A 27238-nucleotide genomic window follows, 5' to 3' on the forward strand; every position below is an offset into this window, starting at 1 on the left:
CCAAGGCCCTTCTCCCTGCCAAATCTGGGGTAATTCCGTTCACCCTGTAGCCTTGTCTAAAGTTTCCAATGGAAATTAACATTGAAATTAACATTGAAAAAACACGTTTTGGGACCCCCCTTTTTGTCTCGGCCCCCCCCTTGACAAATCACCCCCAAACTTTCAACATAGGAGGTGATCTCAACAAAGAATTTGTTCTGAAAATTTCACGAAGATTCATCATTCGGCGCCAAAGTTATTGCGAATAGAATGTTGCCATTTTCGAATAGTAACTAGGTCCTAACTATAACTACCTACTGGCGACCGATATATATATGTGTGTATATATGTATATATTTAAAGTATTAAATATTAGTGAGATTTATTTAATTACCATTATATAAATTGTATGTATTAAAATATTAAGATTAACTTCTTTAAAATTAGAAAAAATATTTTTGTATGCTTTCTAACAATATTATTGTGAAACAATAATTAAAAAAAATATTTTTGTCCTTACCATTATAAGGATCGGGAAACAATATTTTTGTTAATTATATTTTTGACACAATATTTTTGTTACACAATATTGTTGGTTTCAATATTATGTCAGTGATCCCAGTCATTGCCTTCCCAGAACCTATTATATACAGTTTTTGCCCTGAGGAGATGTGTTTGTGAAGAACGTAGTCTCTCTTCACACCCTACTATGCACTCTTGGGATACTGTGGAAAGGTCACAGTGGAGAAGACTTTTTGTCCCCATACTCTACTAGTGGAGACTATAAGGAATAAGTACTGTAATGTAGGAGAGTGTAAATTCTTTCTAAAAATCTATTTTACGATCCTACTAGACTCTCGGGGAATCGTAAAAAAAGTAGGAAGGGGTGGAGAAAATCTCTCGCAAAAGAGAGGTCTCATAATAGAGGCCTGTATCTTTGTGAGCTCTTCTATGCACACCCTTGTATGAACAGCTGTAATCCATGAGATATAGGTCAAATGTTTGAGCTCGCGAGAGTCGGACAAATTGACAAGGTAGGCATTTGGGTGCTCCCGCTCTCGCAAGAGTCTTGCAGATATCAGTATCCCAAGAAAAGAGGGAGTTTTAACATGAAAGAATCGCATAATGTAAGAATAGGGTGGCTCTGAGAAGAGCCTTTGTGTTTTAGTGTATACTGTTCAGTTACACATGGAACTGGATGCATTACTTGATGTTATTAAGGAAGATCCCATTTTCTTCTGCAGTGAAGTGCTCCTCATCTCACCTACAGAATCCTGGCATATCAAAACTGATATTTTTATGACAGAGCCCATGCCATGATCATGAAGAACTGTAGAAATTGTTTTATTAACATGCTTCCAGAATGTCTCAAACTTAAGACAAAACTTGTTCGAACATTGCCATTTTTGCCTTTGACATATATTAGAATGTATGATGTTACAACGCGATCATTTAGAAGGAGGTACATTACATCGCTGTTTTTACAATGCAAGTCATTACATCAACTTGCGCTGGAGGGCGCCGGACTTAGGAGTAGTATGATTTACTAATCCAACTCCAGCCTACGTACAGCAGGGAAGGTGTTTGAATAGTAAATTACAGTATTCCTTAATCTATAACGCCATCCAGCACAAGTCGTTGTAATGACTTGCGTTGTGAAAACAGCGATGTAAATGTATTGCGGTGTTTTGACTGCGTTGTTAATGTTGTTTCCCCATATATTACAATATGCAAAGCCTGTGTGAGGAAAAAGGGACATGAATTGTGAAAAGGTCTCTTTCATTTGAATTTCAAGAGCAAACTCTGTGATTGTGCCTAGCTCATTGCCACCACAGTGCACTATCATCAGCTCTGGGTGCTCACAATCCAAAATACTCTCAACCATTTGTAATAATGCATGCCACTTCATACCTCTATGGCCAATACAAGTAAAGTCCAATCTTGATAATCAAAGATTTTTGCCAATAGCACAATTAGTGGCATATTCTCTAGCCCAGTGGATGAAGCTGTGTCCCAACATTCAGAGTTGAAGCATGATGCAGTATGGAGATGTCAGTCACAGGAGGAGTGCTTAGCAAAATCAGAAAGTTCAGGAGGAATATGGAGCTACATGAGAAGATATAAAATAGGAGAGAGGCAAAAGTGTACATGAAAAGTAGGTTAGGTTGTAACTAACTGTTGTTTGCATGGAGCACAGTTACTGATTAAACAGTTTGAGCTTTTCTATTGGGTTATTTCGAAATTTGGTATGATCCCGCAAGAGTCTCGAGAGAGCCGTTAACAAGCTTCTGTAGGTGAAACTTGCTGTTGGGGCTTCATACAATCCCGTGAGACACTCACAAGACTCTCATGGAAATTTACTGAGTGATGCCTGTCATGAGGTCTTTTTTACGACCCAGTGAGAGTCTTGCAAGCTTGATTATACAGGGCCAGACGAAAGAGTGTAGTAGCACAGTTCAAGTGTCAATAACTGGCTAAAATATCCAAAAAGCAAAACAAATAAACCATAGATTGTTAGTGTTAATATTTAAGCTTAAAAAAGCTTATAAAGATCTTTAAAGGGGATTGCGTACATGTACTGGTGAACTGATACGTTTGTTATTTGAAGAATGCAGGACAGAGGTTAGTTTAGGGTCAACCAATAGTTGACATTTCCTCTAAAATGTGATTGATTGCAAGCCGTTAAGGTTCAGATTCCTAGATATAAATTGCATAACCTTAGGCACCTGAGATTGCCCTTGGTGGTTTGGAGGTAATGCAAGTGCCATCTCTGACTAGTGCTGTGCAGAGGTCATTTGATTTTTAAGTAAAGGAGACTGGTTTTTCAGCTACCTTCAACAAACAGCTTCATTAGCAGGTATTTAAAAATATAGTGTACCTGAAAGATGAAGTCTGTGTCTAAAGAGTTAAATGATATAATGTGTTTATAAACCAAGTAAGAACTAATTGTTCATTCTGAGAATAATAATAATTTGAATAGTATAAATGTGATTGCCAAAGTCTTTACTATTTTTTTTTTAAATAGCGATAAGAAATGAATATTGCATTTTTTTTAGAAATACTGTTGTTCTGGTGGTAAACTTTTGTGATTTTTGTCTGTATTTATTTTACTGTGTTACTTGCTGTTGAAATTTATATTTTTTATCAATTAACTGTGATATTAAAATTATAAGTCTTTCATAATGAACCGTAGCTGATTCTATCTGTAATATGCTGTTGAGTACATAGGTGGCTATTGATATAATTTTATATTGAGTTCTAGATGTCTCTCAGGAATGGTTGATGTTTATTGGAAGTATTATACTTCCTATATATAATTTTGTAGAGGGGACATACCAAACATAGTCATAAAGCCTCATGACAAATATAAAAGCTGTTTTAAGGGGAGAGACTTTCTCAAAGAATCGTATATAACTCAGGTATCATAATGGAGGTTATTTTACGGTCAACCAATAGTTGACATTTTCTCTACAAATAAAAAAAAGCTACAATGTGATTGACTGCAAAGCTTGAAGGTTCAGTAAAGAGGTGTCAGCTAAGAGGATATGTTGTCATAAAAGTGAAGTATTCACCCTGTAAAGAGTGCTAATGTGAGGATAAAATGTGTGAAAGTGTACTGTAGAAATTATATACCTTGTTATAATGGTATAAAAGGCACAGTGATTATGTTAGACAATCTGCATAAAGTCTTTTTATTGTAGTGATGTATTATTGTAGAGGCTGTTTTTTCAAACCCCATTATATCCTTGATTACTGAAAAAATGTGTGTGGAGAGTTTGCTTCTTCACTAAATGTTTTTACATCCAAACCCGCTTACTTTCACATTAGAGAGTCTACACTAATGGAATTGAATCATAGATGCAGCTCACTGAGAGAAAAGATGCTTGCATAGGAATGAGTACCTTGCTAAACTGTTAACACTCAGATGTCACCCTGTATAGAGGTGTTTTGTTGAGAATGCATGTTCTCATTAAAGTGAAGCATTCATACTGTGTGAAATTATATGACATAGACTCAAGGTTTATCAAATTGCACCTTATTTAATCTGCACCCTGTTCAAATTTGTTCTGTTTAGAGCTGTATCTAGCAAGGGTTGTGTTTCTTAAAGCAATCAATCATACATGTGGTTCACTCACAGAAAAGGTCTTTGTAGAGGGATGGATTTCTAACAATATCGTATTATCATGAGGAGAGGTCTCAGTAGTGAGGCCATGCTGTCATAAACACGAAGCATTTATCTTGCATCCAGTTATAAAAACAAAAGGCACTCTTTCATCAAAATGTACAATACAGACTCTGCACCCTCTTAAAATTTATAACAGAAGGCCTAGTGTTTCTCTGGAGGTTTGTACACACATCCTTTACCCTTTTCAGGTGTCACTCAAGACATTGCTGTCTGAAAACTGAATAAAACAACAGGTTTATGTAGTGATGGGGTTATTACTAAAGCCTTTCACACCCAGTCTTCACCCTGAAAAAGGTCTCACTAGACAGGCTATTTAACCATAAAAAAGAAACATTTACCTTGTATATAGTTATAAGAAAAGGAGCCCCTCTTTCATCAAAGTCTGTCATATAGAATCTGCATCCTCTTCAAATCTGAAGATGCAAGGCCTAGTGTTTTAATGGAGCTTTCTCCACAGATTTTTATCCTTTTCAGAGGTGTCAGGAGAATAATTGCTGTTTGTAAACCAAGCCAGTTCACTCTGAGAGAAGATATGTAGAGACAGATGACTTCATTAGTAAAGCTCTTCACTGCTACCGTTTAACCTGCAGAGAGGTGCCAGGAAATATGGTGTGTTAAGAAAATGAACCATTTACTTGGTATGGACTCATATAAAGAGTTACTCTTTCATAAAACTCTACCGTGACCAATATGTACCCTGGATTACTCACTAAAGCCTTTTACACCTAAGCATTAAACACTACAGACCTATTAGTAGAGTGGAAATGTTCTGATAGTAGAAGTGAGACAATGACTCTATACAATAGCATTACAAACCTCTACTTTTATAACAAACTTTACTATCCCTGTCTCCCCTCTGATAGAATGAAGTGTCACAGGGGCTAGTGTACGTCTGAGGCCTTCTTACCACACCCTTTATTCGGAGCTATCAATAGAGAATGTGCTGCTTATAAGCAATGTAACACAGGAGGTACAAGTTCTCTAAGGTCTTCTACACAAAGTATTAGCTCTCTGTTGAGCTGTCACTTAGAGTGACTGCTGTTGCAGGGTAGTATGAGATAGGATCACTGTTTGATCAAACTCTACTATCCAGAACAAATAGCATGCCGAAATATACTACCACAGGGACTAGTTATTCTCTGAATCCTTCTACACAGACTGTGATTCTGTTCAGAGGATTCATTACAGAGGATTGTCTTACTATAGTGATCTTAACACCCTATTCACTCAGAGAAAATATCTTTTAACGAGGGTTGACTTTCTCAGTAAAGCCTTTCACACCCAGTCTTCACTGTGAAGAGAAAGAAAAGAAGCCGCTCTCATCAAACTCACCCATTCAGAATCTGTGCCCTGTTAAAATGTAACAAGAAAAGGCCTAGAGTTTCCATGGATCCTTCTACAAAGATCATTTACCCCCTTAATGGAAACAAACAATCTTCACACTGAGAAAACATCTGTAGAAATAGATGTGTTCATCACTAAAGCCCTTCAGACCCACTGTTTACCTTGTAGAGGGGTATCAGGAAAGATGGTGTGCTGTTATAAGAGTGAAGTATTTATGCTGTATGGATTTCTACAAGAAGGAGTTACTCTTTCATGAAACCTTACCACATATGTTACACTGTGAAATGTACCAAGAGGGACATTGCTGTCTGTAAAACTATTCACACACCATCATCTCTCACAGATAATGTGTTTGTATAGGGCTGAATTAGCCACTAAAACGTTTTACATCCAGCCTTTATCCTGTACAAAGTTATTTCACTCAAGAGAAAACATGTTTAAATGGCGATTGCATACTAGGTACAGCCTTGCACACCCACCCTTCAACTTGAACAGAGATCTGAACAGAGATAAAATATTGTGATAAAAAGTATATTTATGATACATAAATTTATAGGAAAGGGATATACTCTTTCATTTATCTATACAATATAGAATGTAAACTGTCTTCAAATGTGATAATACAAACTCTGCTGTTTGTTTCAGTATTCTGCACAAACACTTCAGTCTGCTTTAATGTGACTTTTCTAAGAAAACTGAACTATGAAAGAATTTGATTTTTTAAAGGTAACTCTGTGAGAAATAGAAATGAATATTATATTTTATTTATTTTCTGTTTCGGTGTACAGTTGATTAAAGATGCCAACCAAAGAACAGAAAATGAAGAGGAAAAACTAAAGCTACCACAAATGAGACTCAAAACATGGAACACAGTGGCAGGAAGGAAAAGATGGTAGAAAATAATTTTAATTAATTAAGAGCACCCAGAAGTTCATGAAATAATCAATAACATCTTGTGAACTTTCTTCTGCAGGTGTTCGTAGTAAGGAAGATTTTTCAATGTCCAAGGAAAGATCCTTTTGTCTTTCAAAGAAACGTAGAAGAGTAGTGTCAAATAGTATGAGGAGCAAGGAGACAGTGAGAAGCAGACGTGGATTACAAAAACAGAAAACGTTTGTTTACTGTCTAGTAGACAAGACCTGTTAATTAAAGAGAAAACTATTTATTCTCAATTTGAAGGGAAATAAATGTTTAGATAAATGGGTTAATTCACTTAAAAAATGTTGTCAAAAGGATCAAGTTAGTAAAACAAACTTTTGCAGTCTTTTCCAGGTAGAGTGGAAACACACTTCCTGTAGTGAAGCATTTTTTAATGAGGAAAGTTATTTACAGGAAAATGAGTTAGTGTTTGCAATTGACAAAGATGCTCATGCATATGAAATCAATGAAGCTACACCAATTGAAAATTAAAAATAAATGCCTAGAAATGTAGAAGAAGAAAATAACAAATGAAGTATTAGGTCAATGCCCTCAACAACCAGTCTTTGAGTGGAAGTGTAGACAAGTATGCAATGTAAGACAACAGTCTATTTACAAATTTGGACTCTTCTTAAACAATTACAGCTGAGGAACTGTGAAACACAAAAATGAAACTACTGCAATGCCTTGATCCTTGTTGAGTTAGGAGACTTACAAACCTTCAAAGAGATTCAGTATCTTGTTTATCAGAACAGATTTGTGACAGTACTTTCCATCACAAATGGATGCTGTCTGTGCAGCACAATAAAATGTGTAATCTAGTAAGAAGATTGAATTTTGTCAAAAGTCCAGCTCTCCAGCTTCAGAAACTAAATGATATGTTTGTTATTAAGAGGTGGTCAATCTGAAGTCAGTCCTGTTATAAATTAAACCAATTGAAGAGAATGAGTAAGTTGTGGACACCATCACTGACATTTTTAATAGTACATTTTTAGAGAATGTTATAAAGGAAATGGATGCATTTGCAAAAACAGCTGCAGATATTCCTGACAAATTGTGTGTTTGTTGTAGGCAAAAACACTGCAGATCACAAACCCAAACAATGATATTTTTTTTAAAAATGAAGAGAGTGAACTAGTACACTTTTGAAATTGGCTTATGCCAGATTGTCTGCAAATATTATATGAACAAATTGGATGGTAATAAAATGTCTGCTAGAGCTGATCATAACAAATTGGAAGTTTTTCTATTTCCTACTGAGCTGCAAACCGTCAACGTCTATGAGAGTATTGTCATACAGACAGTGCATCCCTTTCAAGCAACTGTTAGAATAGAGACTAAATATAAAAAACTACCTCATTCTGAATTATTGAATGATCTAAAAGGTAAGGTTGTGTATTCACCTTTGAATATGAAGTAGAATATTGAAACTATAGGCATAGATCGAGAAGAAGAAGATTCACTAAAGGTTCTAGTAAATGGAGTTCCTACTAAAGACAAAAAAATTTGACAGGAACTTGTAAGCATTGATAAGGTCAAGAACGATTTGAAATATCTTAAACTAGAAAATGTGTATTACAAAGGTGTTGATGTAGAGGGACATTTTACCTATATCAGAGCAGGAAGTTCCTCCTAGGTTGCTTCTGCTCAGTTTGAAATAATTGACTTAACTAAAGCAGAATAGATATATGAACATTACAGCATTCACCCTCTACATTCACGAGACATGATGGGTGATGCTTTAGAACTGTACCAAATGAAGCCATCAAAAGGAGAACCAGTAAGTGTATGGGAAAAGAGCTTAGAAGCACTGTGTTTTCCAATTTTGTACCCTACAGGAGAAGGTGGTCATAATAATGAATGTCTAGTATGGATGCCTGCTCAGAACATAGATCAAGTAAATTTTATTCTGATTATCCACATGTTAGGCAAAACATTCTATACATTTTCCACCTTTTGTTTGAAAGTGATCTGTCAGTGCTATTGTATGCTGTGGGCAGTGTTCTGAAAACGGGGCACAGTTTAATGATATGTCTGCGAGAGAGATTGTGGAAATAGTGCATGGAAAAGACCAGGCACTAAAGGGTAATTTGATAAATCTCATGGCTTTCTAACGTGGTATGAAGGAATATTGGTTCCATCGCCACGGTGAGCTAAAGTGCATGTTACACAATCTAGGTGCACCAACCTGGTTTGTTACATTAAGCTGTGAAGAGTATGCTTGGGTTTAGCTTCATTACTTTCTCAGGCAAGCTAATTTAAACATTGTAAGGATTAATTTCGAGACTTCTGGTTAATTGTGTTCCATTGATCCTGCAAATGTTTGCAGATACTTTCAGAACAGATTTGAAGCCATAATGCATTTTATCTGTAATAAAAAGAACCAACCACAAGGTGAGGTTGTGGACTTTTTTTGAGAAATAAAATCCAAGCTAGAGGGGCTCCACATATACGTACTTTATTGTTGGTGAAAGATGCACCAGAGTTTGGCCAAGATACTGATGAGTCATTGTTGTCATTCATTGAGTAATCTGCAACTTTTGGCCTTCCAGAAGTCTCAAAACAAAACTCTTTTGCAGCATGTCTTGCAATTCCAGTCCCATAAATGCGGCAAATGTAGTTGATGGAGATACACAGCAAAAGGTAGATATTACACTTTTGGATTCCCTTGTACTTTAGTCTCCAAAGGAAGAGTGAACAGTTTTATGTCTACAGTCAGACACACTCTTACTGGGAAATCACCTAAAATACATTTAACCTAAAAAGAAGTGATGCTTCAAAACATCAATGATTACAATCCAGTAATCCTGACCATGTGAAATGCTAACATAGATATTCAGTTTGTAGCAGACAATTCTATTGATGTACCTCGATACGTCACTTCATACATAACAAAGTCAGGAAGACAGAAATGAACCATGCATGGGAAGATATAGCAGCAGTGAAGTCTTTAAGTAAAAAGCTTTACCGTTTCAGTTTAAAGATACTCTCAGAGAGAAATTGGATCTTATGGAGCTTTTGACAATCTCAGTTCTTCTAGCTTATACTGGAAGTCCAAATCCATAATTTGGACCAGTTTAGGCCTGCCATCAACACATATTACATATTAGAAAATGTTAAATAATGACATTCCCACAAAAAAGGTTAGACACTGTTCCAAAGATCGGGTCCAGAGATTGACCCATATGTCTTATAAAAAGGACAAAAAGAAAAAGGGGGAGTCCTAGGTTGAACGGACCCACCACAAGGGGGAAAGCACATGTCTTGCCTCGTGTTGCCCTCACACACCCCGAGGGGTGTCATGCTTCATCATCGGGCTATGCTCCTCGTTGGGCCGGCGCTGCAATTCCCAACGGGCCCCCCAAAGGGTCACTTTCTCGGGGATCTTTTTAAGGCATGCCGGATGGTGTATGAGGGTGTGTGGGGTGTGGGTTCTTAATGAGGGTAGCTAGAATGTGTGCAAAGTGAACTAAAAATTACTGGGGGTTATATTGATTTAGTAACCCTCCTGCCAACAATAAAAACTCTAATTTAGAGTATGGTCCCCAAGGATACATTGTGCCTCGGTGTCATTAAAACGGTCAACATGTTTCACGCCTCTGTCGCCGCTAGGGTCGTTGGCGCTTCATCAGGACCAAATATATGCAAAAAGTAGTGAAATGCACGTGAGTGTGTACGTGAATATAAAATTTAGGAAATATATATAAATACCCACAATGTATGTCAGGGTGGGCAAATTGTACTGCTCCTGACCATGACCAAGGACAAAGAAACAAAAGAAGATACAGTTACAGAGGACGTGCATTAGACTAGCTTAATGCAACGTAGTGTGCCACAATCGTGTGCACAACATACCAATGTCATACAAAGAAAAAAATAAAAAGGACGAGATCAAGTGGGGATACATAACTCCCTCGTCTGTTTTTACTCAAGACATAGAGGATACCAAGGCAGGTGTATTGTGGCGTATCAATTATGCAAGGAAATCCTCTTGCATGACGAGCGGAGTATCTCCCTATTCATAGCAATATACGCTCCATTGTAAACGGGGCTTCTCCACTAATTGAGACACCAAACAAGTTTAACTAGACATCCAAAACATCCTCCCTTGAGGTATTCTTACCTCTCAATGAGCAAAAATCACTTCAATGGCTGTTGGCGATTAGACGCCCGCACCGTATCAGGTTACTAAAACAAAGGCATGATAAAAGATAGGCACAAATGAACCAGGGGTGCAATCATCACATCCAAAGGCATAGGTTACGTGACCTAATCCCCAATCGTCATCGGGTACTCACTGTAAATAGCAGGTGCCTGCACTCTTACACCTACGCGTCCAACCGCCAAACCAGTAATGCATTAGAGGCAGCGGGACGGAGGTTTTAAACTCGTAGGTTCCTCGGTGAATCCTCTTTCCGGAGCGTTCCATGCTATAAGTTGCGAACGCGCATGCGTGCAAATTCGCCCTTACTGTGCATGCGCAGACCGGGACTAGTAATCCCCTAAGCATGGGCGTCCCGAGTGGAGGCTTATTATGACTGGCACTCTATAATTACGATCAAACCACAGCCCATAAAATGTGTACCGGTCAACACCGGGGTGAAGCGATTTTTTCATGATCGTGGTAGGTAAAATCCTACTAATGACAGCGTCTTCTAAACTCTAAATGTTGATCACAAAAGGCATACCCATAATGGCTAGTGGTGAAAAAACAAGGAGTATAGCCTATACCACGCATTTATCTGGGATAATAAAGTTACTTCATCTTGTGTATTATTGCAAAAGAAATAGGTGGGTAGTAAACAGAGACAAAAGGAAGGAAAACGGGGGGCCTCCCCCACTGAAACCACATTACAAGGAGAAATTAGAGTTTTTATTGTTGGCAGGAGGGTTACTAAATCAATATAACCCCCAGTCATTTTTAGTTCACTTTGCACACATTAATGTCATGAAGTCTCCTGAGTTCTTAAATACATTTAATTTCTTATTATTGATGTGGTTAGTATGGTATTAAACCTAATCCTAGCTTTCATTTAGCTGAGGATGCAAGAGGTTCTCAGAACTATGATGTGCTGTTCGATGTTAAGCACAACATAGTTTTTGGTGATCTTCTATAGTTGACTCCTGTCATAGGTCAACCAGTTTTGAAGAAACTGCTTCATGAGGAAACTAAAAGGTCATTTTGGGAGCATTGCAAATTTTGATATAGGGTTACATTTTCAGTATGCTGAGTTGATACAAAAGATGAGACAAGCTGCAGGTGTGGAGTTTGGCACTATATTAAAAGACATGGGAATAGGAATTATTAGGTAAGAAGCAAAGAAAGCTCTTGTGTCTCGCATGGTTCCCTCTCTGTTCCCACACAACAACTCATCAGCTTTTGTAATGCAACATTTTATGAAGGCTCACAAACAGATTGTGTGCCTCATGCCAGTGTTACACAAGTGCACTCACTTTAACTTAGAAATGCTTTATTTGGAAAAACAAGACATGGTAAGTCTTAATGGTAAAGACAAACTGGAAAATCAGGGTTGAACTTTACCAATATGCCAATCAGTGGTAAAGAAACTGGAGTTACTAGAGAAAACTGTTTTACATACTGCTGGTTTAGAAAAGACTCTAAACCTGTGTAGAAATTGCAGAATAATTTTGCGACAAAATCTGAACGTTGAGGAGGGATTAGTGAGTGGTGCAATCGGGTATGTATTAGACTTCATTACATATTCCAATAAAACAGAGAACAAGTATATTTTGATAACATTTGATCATATTGAAGAGGGTAAAAAGTTTGGAAGGTGCACTGCTAGATTTCTGTTGGTAATACACCTCTGTGTGAGACGATAATGGTTTCCTCTGTGTTAGGCCTATGCTGTCACCATTCACAAATCTCAAGGATTAAGGGCCTGATTAGGAGTTTGGTGGTCTTCCTGTGGGCCGCCATGCCAGCACCCTGCAAGAAGACTACCAAACTCATAGTCAGACCACCTGCCAGATTACGAGTTGAAACCTGGTCGGCAGTGTGTGCTGTGGTGGTCCCATGGCAGGGCCTTTCTAAGGCTCAAAGGAGAGCCTTAGAAAGGCACCGTTGTGGGAGTGCAGCAGCACGTTCCTGCACAGTTAGAAATAACCAGGTCATGCAATCCTTCCTGAGCAGGAACAGGGGATGCAGACTTATAGGGGGGCACACCATGGGCCCTCCTGCATGCACCCTGCATCCTGCATGCACCCCCATGCACAGAGGTGAAAGGGGCCATGCCAGGGCCCCCATAGTTTCCTCACCACCACCCTTTTCATGGCAGGCTTACTGCCATAAAAACATAGATTAGTAATAAACACTAACTCAACGAAATCATTACAGCTCTATATAACCCTAAACATTGACGATCTTGTGAGCGTTTCGTTAGCGAGAGTCTTGCGAGACAAATTTCACACCCAGAAAAATAGATTTCATTAGTTAATACTATCAGAATACATTACTGAAAGAAGTGATCACCCTCTTTCTTCATATACAATCACCTCTTCAATGTAAAAATACTTGCACATCCCTTAAACAAACTTGCATTACATTTTTATTGACCTTAGTGAAAACATGTCCACATGTGTACTGACAAGGAGTGAGATGATAGAAAACCTTAAAAAAATCATTGCCATATCGCACATTTTCACACTTATGGTACAATCAAATATCATTACCTTTGGAAAGGATGTGAACTCATTCTACCATTTGTGCTCTGAAAAAATAAAAAATATGACTTCATGTTAAAAAGAAACCTAGAAATTCACTGAAAAAAACAGCTGTTAAGGTAACGTTATAGTAAGATAAGATAAATAGTTCCGTTTTTTCTTTTAAAAAACCTTAGAAAATCACTAAAAAAAACAAAGCTTAAACTAACATAATAGTTAGGTGAATCTGTGAGTGACAACATAAATGTTTTTAACTAAACAAAACACAGAAACTGACCAGTTATAGTTAGCAGAGCAAACTATAACTTGCGCCCCCGCCATGCAGTGCTTATGTCCTCACATATTACATCACACATGACATGTTTTATGTCATCGATTATGACATCACTGATGATATCTGTAACAACATCACTGATTACATTATCCAAGCTTTTTTTTGTAGACATAGCTTTATAAATGGGTATTGCATAAGAGCTATGAAAGTAAGTGTAAAGTAGCTCAAAATAATATCAAGCATCATTACTACTATCATACATACAACCTCATAGGTGGTAAAGCAAGTTTGTGTTATGTGCAACATTGACTCTGTACCATACACTTCATGAGTAGGCAAGTTCATGCTGATTATGAACCACAAATGAAAAAACAGTGTTCAATTTGTATATAACTGTTGAAGGAAAACCAAGTTCCTCCAGATACTCAAGCCTTATTACATAACAAATCCCCTACTATTGACAGTCTTTATCTGTACCAAATCCCTGACAGTCACTGAACCTACATTGAGAAATGAAGGTGATATGAGTAGAAAAGTGGGCACTGCTAACACTGTTTACTCTACGGAGAGAGTTTACTCTGTGCCATAGTGTTTACAGATAGTAAAACTCTCATGAGAAATACACTACAGAGTATTAAAAACTGGCTGTCTAGTAAGCACAGTGTACACTCCATGCACAATGTGTCAAAAAACAACTATTAACTTAAAATAACCAAGGTCTGAAGTTGCTAAAGATCAACTACCTACCTGCAGCCTTCATAGTGTGGTGAAAGCTTTACAGATAACCCATATTCTGGTACAAAACAAGCACATGTACATAGGTTAGTACCTGGTGCACATGGTCTTCTATGTTTTGTAGAAATTGTCATGCTGGGAATATTCTGTCTAATAACTCAAAGCTGCTTACAATATGTAATATGTTTTATGTACAATCTTTCTCTTATTGGAAATGTAATCTCCAGAGCCAAAAGACTTGTGTGGAACATGTTCAACATAAGTCATCAACTGTCAGCTGCACACAGAGTTAGTCTTCAATATAAAGATTTACAACATGCACAGTACCTCTACACACCTAAGATATATCAGGAGCAAATGCGTTTTGTAAATATTTACACCCATTAGCTGGACACAGGCTGTACACAATTATGTAGAAAAGTAATACAGAGGTTACCTGCCACTAGGTAAACTATAAAAACAACTAGCATACTCATTGGATTTTGTCGTAAGTGATGTCATCAATTATGTCATAAGTGATGTAATAGAACATTTCATGAGATGATGTAATATGTAAGGTCATAAGCAGTGCATGGCGGGGACACAAGTGAAAACTAGTTCTGCTAACCATAACAGTTGAATTTCTGTGTTTTATTTTAGTTCAAAACTTTAATGTTATCACTGACATATTCACTTTACTATAACATTACTTTAACTTTTGTTTTATTCCAGTGGAAAAAAAACTTAAATAAAAAGAATATATATATATATATATTACCTACTGGCGGTCGCCAGTAGGTAGTTATAGTTAGAACCTAGTTTCCGTAGGAAAAGCATTTTTTGATTTGCTAATAACTTTGGCGTCGTTTGTCGAATCTTCACGAAATTCTCCCAAACAAAAGTTTATCCAGGTCAGCTCCTATCTTGAATGTTTGGGGGTGATTCATCAAGCGGGGGCTGAGAAAAAATGGGGTCTCAAAACGCATTTTCCCCATGTTAATTTCCATAGGAAATTTTGAGACGTGCACAGCCCGAACTGCTGAACGGAATTATTCCAAATTTGGCAAAAAGGTAGAGCTTGGTTCAGAAAGCTACCTTTTTTGTTAAATGGGGAAAAATCCGTTCAGTAGTTTTTGAGAAATTCAAAAAATAAGAGTAAAAAAAATCAATTTCCGATAAGAAACTTTGGGCAAGGCTACAGCCGAAATCCCTTCAGTAGTTGCTGAGAAATTTTTAAAATAAAAGTTTTGATATCTAAGGTAGCGGTGGAGTCGCGAACCCTCCCAACCACGAGCTTCGTTCTAATTGGCTGCCACGACCACGAGCTTCATTCTAATTGGCTGTCAACACTCCAAACCAGGAAGTGTTGGCAGCCATCTTGTGACTCGGTAGAAGCGAGTCACCAGAAAACAGAGAAACTAAGATATAAAACAAGAGAAGGGGGCAGGGTAGAAACACCCTGACCCCCTAGGCCTGCTCAGGGGGTCCCAGAAGGACCCCCAGGACCCAAAAAAGCCTTTAAAAAAAAAACAATTGGCACAATACGCGCTGGGGTCACGAATTCTGCCGAAGTTGTTTAAAAAACAATGAAGTGCAGGTTCCCGCATTTTATTTTAATGAGGCCCCCGGGTGGGCTAGGTCCCGGGGGGCATGTCTTAAAAAATAATAACCGGGGCCCACTAGGGACCCTGCAGCCCTGGGGACAACAACCTCCCAGGGGCTTCACTCATGTTGGGAGGGGGGGCGCGCGGACCTACTCCTGGAGCCCGTGATGGCCCTGGGACCGCAACCCCCAGGGCCGGCTCCTGCAGTGTCCTGGGGTGCCCACCCCTGGGAGACTGCTGTTTGCTATGACAGGGTGAGAGCCACACGGCTCCCGCCCTGCCATAGCAAACTTGCTATGGGAAACCTGCTCTCACTTCCAAAATCCAAAGCTGATTGCTTTTCCACACGGGGACTGCATGTCAGTAGCTCCCCGTGTGGAAAAACAATGCTGACTCTGCCTAGGACGCAGGGAGCCGGCAGGACCGTGGGGGAATTGGGTCTCCCGCCATGGTCCTCGGGCCGGAACTGGCCATGGGAGGGGGCCGACGCGGCCCTCTACTCGTTTGTTTTTTGCGCCGCTCTCAGCGCGATACTCGAGTACTTCTTAAGTCTTTCGGGTATATGCTGAAGGACACATCGCCGAGTTAATGGCACTTTATCACAACCATAATGGTGATAAATTTAACGCTGCTTTACCACAAAGTACTCCCCACTATCGACTCGCTAATGAGTGGTTGGATCCATTTGAACAATCCTGGAATTCTGATAGTGTGGAGATCCCTACGTGAAGTCACTATAGGGCACCACTATTGAGTGGGGAAGGAGGCAAATCCTTTTGTTTTATATTCCCTCACATACCCTAGTGGTGTCATGCTTCTTGGATCTGCTGGGGGTGATAATAAAATACAAAGTAAGGGTCAGTAGGGATATTATGGTTCCACTGCTTCCAAATAGGACGGGACGAGGGGCAGGACCCTTGATGGCTGTTTGACTACAGGGCTACCCCGAAGAGTGTTGGTTCTCTACTAGGAGTTGAAACCCCTTCCAAAACGGGATGGAGTGATCACGTGAGACTAATTTGTCTTAAAAAATCAATAAGGAGCGCTAGCTGCCCTTATAACAAATAGTATAGGGAAATTCTCTTTTTTACTCATACCAGGGGGCACATTACTCCGCCTTGAAGAAAGTCCAGCACCCTTTATGGGGCTTACAAGGACTGAAACATGTTGGCTATAGGATCTTAGGACCATAATATCCCTACTGACCCTTACTTTGTATTTTATTATCACCCCCAGCAGATCCAAGAATAAAGGGAAACTGGGATCTGTTGGTGGGTTTTTAGTCTTTATCCCCCTGGCCAAAAATATCTTCCTAAGAGCTCCCTGAAAGACTGTTGAGCCCACCCTGACTTCTAGGCGTCGGGGTGTCCCTATGATGAAGCATGACACCACTAGGGTGAGTGAGGGAATATAAAACAAAAGGATTTGCCTCCTTCCCCACTCAATAGTGGTGTCCTATAGTGACTTCACGTAGGGATCTCCACACTATCAGAATTCCAGGATTGTTCAAGTGGATCCAACCACTCATTAGCGAGTCGGTAGTGGGGAGTACTTTGTGGTAAAGCAGTGTTAAAACACAGGAGGGTGCACTCCCCTCTTCAGTTCCTCTCGCCCCCCCGTAAGTCTGGAAGCTTTTCCTACTTACATTGTGCATTATGATAAATTTAACACACCATTCACAAGGTGGAGCAAACAGCCCATATCACCAGTTTACCAGCGATAGCAGCCTCAAAAAGCATCATCACAGATAACCCCGGCAAATATTGCAAATGAGATGTAGAGTAGGCGTACCCGTGCAAAAAGCAGCGAACACATCAGCAAATTTTTCAACCACCAGCAAGATCGTCAAAGAGAGTACAAAACAGGTGATAAGGTGTGTTAGTAGTAGGAAGTTTACACCTGCTCTGAGCAGGTGTAAAGTCTGACTACAACCTGCAACATGAAAGGGTGCCAAGCCCAGAGCCACACCTCAATGACAACAGATGCAATCACGAGTGTGCATCATGTGACCCGCTTTTCTCTTCGCTCACGGAAGCTCCTGACCCGACCTCATTGAAGGCCTCAGCCCATGAACCTGAGGCATCGCTCCCCTTTCTTACGCCGATCCCGGCACGGATTCCACCGCTCAGCCTTGAACCTGCGATTCTGCCTTCACACTGCACACGAACCTGAGGCATTGCTCCCCTCACGTTCTGCCTTCTTGCTCAGGACTCCTGGTGCTCAACCTTCCTCCCCATCGTGCGAGCTTCGCCGCACCTGAGGCTTTCCAGCCCCTTTCCATTTTTTGCTACTACGCCGGTTCCACATGCACTGTCTCACCTGAGCCCTTCCGGCCCCTGTTCAAGTGTTGCTTTCACGCTAACTTCCCAGACACCCTTACCATCGCCTTGTCCTGAAGAGACCCCATTATTTGCATGGGGATCGAAACGTCGTCGACCTACATCTCTACACTCAATACTTTACTGTATATCTGTCGATTGAGTATGAGATGCTGATCTGACTTTTACGTATTTTCAACTGTTCATTATAAAGTCACCTTTTAAAGTCACCAGCCTGGGTTAAGGAAATCGGCTGATTTCCCTTCCAACCTCCTCACGGCTAGCTCACTCATTGTTCTGTTTATTACTTGTTCCTAATCATTACTAAAAAAAATGTTTGCATCATTTGCATTGATCATTTTTGTGAACTCCAATATCTTATTTCAGTTATTGTGATATTTATTCTTACTCTTGTTGAATGGGACCACTGTTTCTTTAAAATAACAGATGCAATGGAGCCAAAGATCATGCAGCTCGCACACCCAACACTGCTCTGACATGCCCCGCCACCAGCCCCTTGTCCGCCATCCCCCCTCACCGCCACCCCCCACAAACAAATATGAGAGCAACCTTAGGAAATCTGGAACGTAACAAATTGGCTGATGTCTCACAATTAGAATTAAGAACATGCATGTGAGGTTGGACAAATAAGAATCTCGGTCATCTATGGATTTACATATAAAACATTTTATTTAAACAAAACAACAAAATAAAAGTAGGTACAGGCATGGTGTATCATCCCTCGACAATTTGTGAATCACAGCCTGCAAGACAAAAAAAAAGATAAGATTGTGCATCATGCATCCATCTAAGGAGAGAGAGAGAAAGAGAGAAAGAGTGAGAGAGAGGAAGAGGGAGAGAAAGAAAGAAAGAGAGAGAGAGAGAGAGAGAGAGAGAGAGAGAGAGAGAAAGAAAGAGAGAGAGAGAGAGAAAGACAGAGAAAAAGTGAGAGAGAGGAAGAGAGAGAGAGAGAAAGAGAGAAAGAATGAGATACAAGGAAGGGAGAGAGAAAGAGAGAAACAGTGTGAGAGAGAGGAAGAGAGAGAGAGAAAGAGTGAGACAGAGAGGAAGAGAGTGAGAGAGAGAGAAAGAAAGAATGAGAGGGAGAGGAAGAGACAGAGAAAGAGAAAAAGAGTGTGAGAGAGAGAAAGGAAGTGATAGACAGTGAGAGAGAGAAAGAGTGTGAGTGACAGAAAGGAAGCGATAGAGATGGAGAGGGAGAGTGAGTGTTGACACTGTGGAGAAAATCCTCACAGCTCACCTTTCTGCCACCGGTGTGTCTCCAACCACATGCTGGGACATAGTGCAGCCCTCAAGTTTAGTCATCTGAAACATAGTATAGAATCAGTAATGGCACAGTACATACAACTGCACATGCGTAATTCTCAGTTTTGCCCCTGCGCACCCAGGCTGCTGCACCCTATACACTCCCAGTGTCCGGAGGTGACTGCCCACTCCTGTGCACCCAGGCTGCTGCACCCCATCCCATCCCACTGCTCGGATGTGTCTGCCCGCTCTTGTGCACCCAGGCTGCTGAACACTATCCACTCCCGCCGCCCAGAGGTGACTGCCCGCTGCTGCGGAAACAAGCCTCTCTGCTCACCTTCTGCCACTGGTGTTTAAGTAAGAGTGTCCACCACATGCCGAAGCAACCTCATCTGACATTGCGTGCACAATTCAGAGTGGGTGTTGATTGCCAGGATGGCCACGCATCATCGCAGGCCTGCTAGACAAAAACAAGATAAGATTGTGCGTCATGCGTCCATCAAAGGAGAGAGAGAGAGAGAGAGAAAGAGTGAGAGAGAGGAAGAGAGAGAGAGAAAGAAAGAAAGAGTGAGAGAAATACAGAGAGAAAGAGAGAAAGAGTGAGAGAGAGAGAAAGAGAGAGAGAGAGAGAAAGAGTGAGAGGGAGGAAGAGAGAGAAAGAGAGAAGCAGTGTGAGAGAGAGGAAGAGAGAGAGAAAGAGTGTGAGGGAGAGAAAGGACGAGATGGAGAGGGACAGTGAGTGCCCACACTGTGGACAAAACCCTCATAGCTCACCTTTCCACCACCAGTGTGTCTCCAACCATGTGCCGGGACATAGTTGAGCCCTCAAGCTCACTCATCTGAAACATAGTACAGAATCTGTAATGGCAGAGTACATACGACTGCGCATGCCTAAATCGCTGTCCAGCCTTTGTGCATCCAGGCTGCTGCACCCCATCCACTTCCACTGCCCAGAGGTGTTTGCCCGCCGCTGCACACCCAGGCTGCTACACCCCATCCACTCTCTCCACCCAGAGGTGTCTGCCCGCCCCTGCGCACCCAGGCCTCACTGCTCACCTTTCCGCAGACAGGGCACGCTCCACATCATGCAGCCCCTCTCTGCAGGCCACCAGGTCTCACACTTGGTGCTGCATCTTGATGTTACCATGGCAGAGGACATACCAGTGCACCCGCCATCATCGCAGGTTGCACACCCGCTCAGCCCTTGTGGTGCCACTAACTCTGTGACCAGTGAGCCCACCGATGACTCCAGGCCTACACTGCAGTCCAGCAGGTCACACAAAACCTGACCTGTCCGGACCACCGGAACGGGACATCGTCGCAGGCTGCACACCCGCTCAGCACTTACAGTGCCCCTACCTCATTGCACCAAAAGTCACCTTCCCGTGGTGGTGTGCCTGTGCCAGCCGCAGTGCATCCGGTGCACCAAGTCCGAAATGGAAATGGCGTGGAGCACATGTGCCCGGTCCTTTTTATTGGCAGGGTCACGTGTCCTGTGATGCCTGTACATGATGGGTGTGGTGTGGGTGTAAACCAGCCATCAGGGAGTGGCTGTGGCGAACTGACAACTAGAACTGAGAGCAGCAGATCACTATAATAAAAATCTGGGCCATGTAGCATTATTGTCCCTCCTTGTATGCATAAGCGGATTGGACTGGCCTGGCGTATGCCAGTCCTGTGTGAGGCTGTGATCAATGACTCCAGAGCTCTGGGCGTGGTTCCATCCTGGGCTGTATTAGGAATCAACTGATGTGGGTGTCCTTGTTGTAGTGCTGCCACCACCCAAGTCCTAAAACATGGCCAACATGGAAGGTAGGGGGAATCACTGACCCTACATTCTTCCATATTTCCACACATGAAAGATCGTGCACATGACATATCTGTGTGGATGTGAATGTTTATTGCACATTCAGTGGAGTGTTGCAGCTGTAGCAATACAGGGCCATGCAAAGCCCAAATTTCTGTTTTTGGCACATGGAGGGAAGCCAATTAGAGCCAAGCTCGTGCTCAGGGTTAGGCTCCGCCAACATATGTACTTATTCAATCACTCCGCCAATTCCGAAGCACTTATAAATTCACTATACACTCTCCTTGCAGTACTCTGTATGTATTTAATGCTTATTAAGCGCAACTGTCACCCGAAAGGGTATCCTGGCGCTGAGACCGTATCTAACCATCAGGTGAGGTGTATTACATTACTCTTGGGAACAGGTAGGTCTTAAGATCCCTTTTGAAAAAGGGCAGATCTTGGCTACTCCTCAATGCCAGAGGTAAAGTATTCCATAATGTGGCGGCCGTGAAACTAAAAGCGCGGCCGCCTATCCTCCCTCTATTAATCCTGGGAATCCTCACCAGGAACGCCGAGGAGGATCTCAAAGGTCTGGCAGCTTGATACCAAGAAAAAAGATTTTGGAGTGGTATTGGTCCTAGTCCATGCAGAGCTCTGAATAGAAGGCATGAAGCCTTGAAGGCAATCCTCTGCTGGACCGGTAGCCAGTGCAGATCGGCTAGTGCTGCAGATGAAGAAGCAGAACGTGGCCGAGATAGAGCCAATTTAGCAGCCATGTTTTGGATCCTCTGCAACTTTAGGATCAGGATCTTAGGGGCTCCCAGAAGTAGTGCGTTGCAGTAGTCTAGCCTACTGAGGATAGAACTTCGCACTACCTCTGCTCTGGCTCCCCGGGGGAGTATTGGTAGGATCTTACATAGGGCACGAAGCAGGCCCATACAGGTCGCTGCAGTCCTATTTACAGAGGCATCCAGCTGTAAATTGGGTTCAAACCAAACTCCTAAATTACGAGCCGATTCTGCGGCTTCCACCCAGCCCGGAATAGAGGTTGGACAAAAGTCATCTGGTAGCACGCGAGGGAGACGGTCTAGGGAGCAATGGAGTACTTCCGTTTTTGACCCATTAAATTGGAGTGAGTTAGCTCGCAGCCATTCTGCTGTAGCCGACATACAGCGGTGAAAGGTGTCCCTCGAAACTATCTCAGTGCCCTCAAATGAAAAAATCAATTGAGTGTCATCGGCATAATTGATGACTGATATGCCAAATGACTTGATCAGGTCTACCAGGGGTCGGAGATATAAGTTAAAAAGGATCGGGCTGACCACCGACCCTTGGGGGACACCATGGTTCACCTGTCGTGTGGCTGATCGAAATGGTGGTAACGCCACAGCTTGCTGTTTGTTGCAGAGATAAGATGTTAGCCAACTTAGAGCCAGACCGTTTACTCCCACGCTTTGAAGACGGCCCAGAAGAACCTCATGGTCCACCGTGTCTAACGCGGCCGACATGTCAAGCAGCACTAAGAATGCTGACTTACCCCTGTCAAGCAGATAAGTCGTAGTTGAGCAAATGCACTCCTTCCCTTGATAATTAATCTGATTATTCAACTACAATGAATGAAGTGCGTGCGAACAGGAGCCGTGAAAACGCCTCGAATCACGGCTTTATGAAATCACAACTCTCTCAAAGGGCACTTTTCCTCTGCACCCAACTGTCGCACTGCTGAAACGGAAATTATTCCTGAAATAGTTCCTTAGACTTTCAAAGTGTATTCTCGGTTCATCTGTCGTACTCCAGAGCATCAAAGCATATAACTTCCTCTTTACATCACCATCACGGAGACAACATGTTTGTGCTGTAATAATTTATTCAACATTTTCAACTGCCGACCGTTGCCAATCCAGGCTTTTACAGAGGCATGTGAGGTCAAACATGTTTCAAAAGTGGGTTTAGAAAAGATATTTTTCCCAATGCATTTCGAATCTTTTTGATTCTTCGTCATGGGTTAACTAAAATGAAAATAGAATGAAAAAGTTTAAACTAGCCGCTCACCCTCTCAAAGTAACAAAAGACACCTATCTCATTGCTGTACTTACACCCCCACCCGAACCCAACTCTGCTACAACCTATCAGTATTGACTCTGAACAAAGAAAAACAAAAAATGTGCATCACAACATTTTACTATCACGAAACCGTAACCCGCTGCATCCTCCCAACCAACTAATACCAAGAATTCTGTGCCACCCTTGTTGTTGAATACTATTTACCTTCTCAACGCCACAACCGGCAGCATAACCTCACTCCGCTTACTCTTCCCAAAGCTCACGCTCGTATTGCCTGCCACTCGAGCCGTTTTTCAAGTAAAAGCTCACCCACCTGTAACCAATCTCGTCCTGCTGAACTCCTCCCCCTCATTAAGTGAAATACAAATCCCACAATATAACGAAACCAAAATTGACAAAATTCTACTCCACCCACCTAGCAAAACCAACGTGTGCAAAAATAATCTCTCAATGGGAATAAACTTGTTTGTGCGCTTCCGATTAACTACATATCGAAAACATAAACAATATTTAACGTATCACATTAAAGAAAGGAAAACATTGGAGCAACAAAGTTTAAACTGTCCCTTCATTCCGATGCCATTGTTAGTGATCATTTCATTTGTTTGGTTGTTAAACTTTCCACTCTGGATTTTCATCTGTCCCCGTGATGATAATTATTTCTTAAACTTCATTTGAACTTTTGGGGTGCAAGCTCGTTTTGAGGCGTCAACATTGCAAAGCAGATAAGTCGTAGTTGAGCAAATGCACTCCTTCCCTTGATAATTAATCTGATTATTAATCTACAATGAATGAAGTGCGTGCGAACAGGAGCCGTGAAAACGCCTCGAATCACGGCTTTATGAAATCACAACTCTCTCAAAGGGCACTTTTCCTCTGCACCCAACTGTCGCACTGCTGAAACGGAAATTATTCCTGAAATAGTTCCTTAGACTTTCAAAGTGTATTCTCGGTTCATCTGTCGTACTCCAGAGCCTCAAAGCATATAACTTCCTCTTTACATCACCATCACGGAGACAACATGTTTGTGCTGTAATAATTTATTCAACATTTTCAACTGCCGACCGTTGCCAATCCAGGCTTTTACAGAGGCATGTGAGGTCAAACATGTTTCAAAAGTGGGTTTAGAAAAGATATTTTTCCCAATGCATTTCGAATCTTTTTGATTCTTCGTCAGGGGTTAACTAAAATGAAAATAGAATGAAAAAGTTTAAACTAGCCGCTCACCCTCTCAAAGTAACAAAAGACACCTATCTCATTGCTGTACTTACACCCCCACCCGAACCCAACTCTGCTACAACCTATCAGTATTGACTCTGAACAAAGAAAAACAAAAAATGTGCATCACAACATTTTACTATCACGAAACCGTAACCCGCTGCATCCTCCCAACCAACTAATACCAAGAATTCTGTGCCACCCTTGTTGTTGAATACTATTTACCTTCTCAACGCCACAACCGGCAGCATAACCTCACTCCGCTTACTCTTCCCAAAGCTCACGCTCGTATTGCCTGCCACTCGAGCCGTTTTTCAAGTAAAAGCTCACCCACCTGTAACCAATCTCGTCCTGCTGAACTGCTGGCAACGGTCGGCAGTTGAAAATGTTGAATAAATTATTACAGCACAAACATGTTGTCTCCGTGATGGTGATGTAAAGAGGAAGTTATATGCTTTGAGGCTCTGGAGTACGACAGATGAACCGAGAATACACTTTGAAAGTCTAAGGAACTATTTCAGGAATAATTTCCGTTTCAGCAGTGCGACAGTTGGGTGCAGAGGAAAAGTGCCCTTTGAGAGAGTTGTGATTTCATAAAGCCGTGATTCGAGGCGTTTTCACGGCTCCTGTTCGCACGCACTTCATTCATTGTAGTTGAATAATCAGATTAATTATCAAGGGAAGGAGTGCATTTGCTCAACTACGACTTATCTGCTTTGCAATGTTGACGCCTCAAAACGAGCTTGCACCCCAAAAGTTCAAATGAAGTTTAAGAAATAATTATCATCACGGGGACAGATGAAAATCCAGAGTGGAAAGTTTAACAACCAAACAAATGAAATGATCACTAACAATGGCATCGGAATGAAGGGACAGTTTAAACTTTGTTGCTCCAATGTTTTCCTTTCTTTAATGTGATACGTTAAATATTGTTTATGTTTTCGATATGTAGTTAATCGGAAGCGCACAAACAAGTTTATTCCCATTGAGAGATTATTTTTGCACACGTTGGTTTTGCTAGGTGGGTGGAGTAGAATTTTGTCAATTTTGGTTTCGTTATATTGTGGGATTTGTATTTCACTTAATGAGGGGGAGGAGTTCAGCAGGACGAGATTGGTTACAGGTGGGTGAGCTTTTACTTGAAAAACGGCTCGAGTGGCAGGCAATACGAGCGTGAGCTTTGGGAAGAGTAAGCGGAGTGAGGTTATGCTGCCGGTTGTGGCGTTGAGAAGGTAAATAGTATTCAACAACAAGGGTGGCACAGAATTCTTGGTATTAGTTGGTTGGGAGGATGCAGCGGGTTACGGTTTCGTGATAGTAAAATGTTGTGATGCACATTTTTTGTTTTTCTTTGTTCAGAGTCAATACTGATAGGTTGTAGCAGAGTTGGGTTCGGGTGGGGGTGTAAGTACAGCAATGAGATAGGTGTCTTTTGTTACTTTGAGAGGGTGAGCGGCTAGTTTAAACTTTTTCATTCTATTTTCATTTTAGTTAACCCCTGACGAAGAATCAAAAAGATTCTAAATGCATTGGGAAAAATATCTTTTCTAAACCCACTTTTGAAACATGTTTGACCTCACATGCCTCTGTAAAAGCCTGGATTGGCAACGGTCGGCAGTTGAAAATGTTGAATAAATTATTACAGCACAAACATGTTGTCTCCGTGATGGTGATGTAAAGAGGAAGTTATATGCTTTGAGGCTCTGGAGTACGACAGATGAACCGAGAATACACTTTGAAAGTCTAAGGAACTATTTCAGGAATAATTTCCGTTTCAGCAGTGCGACAGTTGGGTGCAGAGGAAAAGTGCCCTTTGAGAGAGTTGTGATTTCATAAAGCCGTGATTCGAGGCGTTTTCACGGCTCCTGTTCGCACGCACTTCATTCATTGTAGTTGAATAATCAGATTAATTATCAAGGGAAGGAGTGCATTTGCTCAACTACGACTTATCTGCTTTGCAATGTTGACGCCTCAAAACGAGCTTGCACCCCAAAAGTTCAAATGAAGTTTAAGAAATAATTATCATCACGGGGACAGATGAAAATCCAGAGTGGAAAGTTTAACAACCAAACAAATGAAATGATCACTAACAATGGCATCGGAATGAAGGGACAGTTTAAACTTTGTTGCTCCAATGTTTTCCTTTCTTTAATGTGATACGTTAAATATTGTTTATGTTTTCGATATGTAGTTAATCGGAAGCGCACAAACAAGTTTATTCCCATTGAGAGATTATTTTTGCACACGTTGGTTTTGCTAGGTGGGTGGAGTAGAATTTTGTCAATTTTGGTTTCGTTATATTGTGGGATTTGTATTTCACTTAATGAGGGGGAGGAGTTCAGCAGGACGAGATTGGTTACAGGTGGGTGAGCTTTTACTTGAAAAACGGCTCGAGTGGCAGGCAATACGAGCGTGAGCTTTGGGAAGAGTAAGCGGAGTGAGGTTATGCTGCCGGTTGTGGCGTTGAGAAGGTAAATAGTATTCAACAACAAGGGTGGCACAGAATTCTTGGTATTAGTTGGTTGGGAGGATGCAGCGGGTTACGGTTTCGTGATAGTAAAATGTTGTGATGCACATTTTTTGTTTTTCTTTGTTCAGAGTCAATACTGATAGGTTGTAGCAGAGTTGGGTTCGGGTGGGGGTGTAAGTACAGCAATGAGATAGGTGTCTTTTGTTACTTTGAGAGGGTGAGCGGCTAGTTTAAACTTTTTCATTCTATTTTCATTTTAGTTAACCCCTGACGAAGAATCAAAAAGATTCGAAATGCATTGGGAAAAATATCTTTTCTAAACCCACTTTTGAAACATGTTTGACCTCACATGCCTCTGTAAAAGCCTGGATTGGCAACGGTCGGCAGTTGAAAATGTTGAATAAATTATT

Source organism: Triturus cristatus, chromosome 4_1 (assembly GCF_964204655.1).
Source record: "Triturus cristatus chromosome 4_1, aTriCri1.1, whole genome shotgun sequence".
NCBI classification, from domain to species: Eukaryota; Metazoa; Chordata; class Amphibia; order Caudata; family Salamandridae; genus Triturus; species Triturus cristatus.